This window comes from Cotesia glomerata, linkage group LG2 (assembly GCF_020080835.1).
Source record: "Cotesia glomerata isolate CgM1 linkage group LG2, MPM_Cglom_v2.3, whole genome shotgun sequence".
Taxonomy (NCBI): domain Eukaryota; kingdom Metazoa; phylum Arthropoda; class Insecta; order Hymenoptera; family Braconidae; genus Cotesia; species Cotesia glomerata.
In genome coordinates this window covers 19,025,040-19,027,992 of record NC_058159.1, presented here as the reverse complement: position 1 = coordinate 19,027,992, position 2,953 = coordinate 19,025,040, and positions in this window count along the sequence as shown.

The window sequence follows — 2,953 nt, the reverse complement described above, 5'->3', positions numbered from 1 at the left end:
CTTTCTAGGACCTCAATACGTCGAGATCTGATGAAAACTCGATTTTCGAAAAACGGGGTAAAAACAATAACTTCCCGATTTTTAAAAATTTTCAATTTTCTCAGCGGGAAGTTAAAAATCTGGAAAACGGTTGACCCTAAAGGCCATCCCTGCAACTTCCCGCCAATTCCATACATAAACGCTTGAAATTGCACTAATGACGTTTTTGAACTCTTTGAGCTCAAAAATACAATTTGTGTGTTATTTTGAGCTCTCCGAGCTCAAAGAAGTAGCTTTTGTATGCTTTTGAGCTCTTCGAGCTCAAAAATCTGATATAAGTTTAATAAAACAGTATTTTTTTAATTTTCAAACTGCAATAATTTCTAAATGAATGAATCGATTTTCACGCGGTTGGCAGGGTTTCACGCAGTTTTTCAGATTTTATGAAATACTTTCGAACACAAATTGATCAAACCGAAAATCTTAGCGAAATTTCAAAAATTCACTTTTTCCGAATTTTTTCGACAACGATAACTCACGAACCAATAAACCAATTTCCACGTTCTTGGTGAAGATCGACGTGATTTTTTTAGCTCTAATAATCATTTATCTCGTCAAAAACGATTCAAAATGAAATCTCGAAATTGTGTGAAAAAAACACTTTTTTCGAAATTTTTCGTTTTCGATAACTCGCGAACGAATCAACCGATTTTGATGGGACTGGTGGCAATCGACGTGGTTTTTTAAGCTTAAGAGTTGATTAGTTTTTAGAATTGATCAGTAAAGCCGTTTAAAAGTTATTCCAAAAAAACGATTTTTTTTTAAATTTTATTTTTGAGATTACTCAAAATCTAGCGAACCGAATCGATCCAAATTTTCACAAAATTGAATGGCAATGATATTCTTTAGATCGCCACCTATTTCGATCCGATCGGTCGAGCCGTTGAAAAGTTATAAGAGGTTTACATACACACACACACACACACACACACACACACACACACACACACACACACACACACACACCAGGCGAACTGGATGACACTCCACCTGTCACTGAAGAAGAACTGCTGGAGGCCTGTAACCGTGTAGGGAATAATAAAGCGCCGGGATTGGACGGAATTCCTAATATAGCCTTGAAAACCATCATAAAGGCAGCTCCAACATTATTCCTAGACGTTTATAATTCATGCCTTAAGGAGGGGACTTTCCCGCATAAGTGGAAACAGCAACGATTGGTACTGTTACCTAAAGGGAAGAAACCACCGGATGAACCGTCATCTTACCGCCCACTTTGCATGCTAGATACAGCGGGTAAGATATTTGAACGCATAATTCACCAGAGAATTGAAGCAGTAGTCGACCCACTCCTGGCAGACAATCAGTATGGATTCCGGAAAGGACGATCAACCCTGGACGCAATCAAACTGGTTGTTGATACGGCCAAGGAAGCAATCGCAGGAACCAGATGGAAGGGTGGAACGAAAGAGTATTGCCTGGTGGCGACCCTAGACATCAGAAACGCATTCAACTCCGCCAATTGGGAATGCATCATGCAGGCCCTCCAAGAGAAGAATGTACCAGAATACCTTCTTAAGATCGTAACAAGCTACTTTGAAAATAGGGTCTTGAAGTATGACACGAAGAACGGTCCGAGGGAGTATGATATTACTGCCCTAGTAGAAATGAAATCAAGTTTTTAGCCAGTAACTGGCCAGTTTTACTAGACTTAAACCAGTAACTGGCCAGTGTAATATCCAGTTTCTGTCTAGTAACTGGCCAGTTTTACTAGAGATCTAACAAAACATTATGGCGGCTTTAGTGAAACTGACAGTTTCGAATTCTGAGGTTATTAGGCGTTATTAAAATTATCAAATAAATTCAAAATAATGTTTAATAAACGATATGATATAAAAAAGTTTCATTTATGTGTACATTATAAAATAGATAACATCATTAGTCTGATAGACTAATAATAAATCTAACAATAGAATAAGAAAATAATTATTTTGAATTGGAGATTTGTTTTTAATGCCCACAGTCGCAATTTATATATTGTGTCATTTTTTTTCACTGTATCCATTTTGAAATATATACTGGAAATTATTTACACGTTAATAAACACTAATTTTGATTGATTTATACTGTTTTTTAACAATAATAATTACAATAATGATGCGTACAGGTTAACAAAAAATAAACAAACATACACACACACTAGTAAAGATACACTGTCGGTGTAACTAATGTTTATGACTTAGTTGTAGGTGGCGCGATTTCAAGTTTTTACTCGATATCACTGGCCAGTTACTGGTTTATATCCAGTGAAAACTCGATTATTTCTACTAGGGTGGAGGTGTACCACAAGGTTCAGTCCTAGGCCCGCTCCTGTGGAATATTATGTATGACGGTCTATTAAGACTAACTCTGCCAAGAAACGTCAAACTCGTAGCATATGCAGATGACGTAGCCGTAGTGATTGTTGCCAAACACCTTGACGAGATAAACCATATGTTCGATCTCACTTTTGAGCGCGTTAACCGGTGGATGGACGCAGTGAACCTGCAACTGGCGCAACACAAGACTGAGGCAGTGCTTATTACCAGCAGAAAAGTGGTAGAGACCATTAAGCTAAAAATTGGCGAACAAGAAATCACATCACAACCTTATATCCGATATTTGGGAGTGATGCTTGATGCCCGACTCAACTTCAAGCAGCAAGTGGAGCATGTCAGTGCCAAAGCGTCAGTAGTGCGGGCCAGTCTCGCACGACTGATGCCGAACGTCGGAGGCCCAAAGCAGAGCAGGAGGCTATTACTGTCATCAGTAGTCACATCGGTGCTCACTTACGGAATATCCATTTTGGCCGACGCATTAAAAACGCAAGAATCATTGAGAAAGGTTGGACCAGTATATCGACTGAGTGCCCTACGAGTAGCTAGCGCTTTTCGCACAATATTAGAGGAAGCAGTGT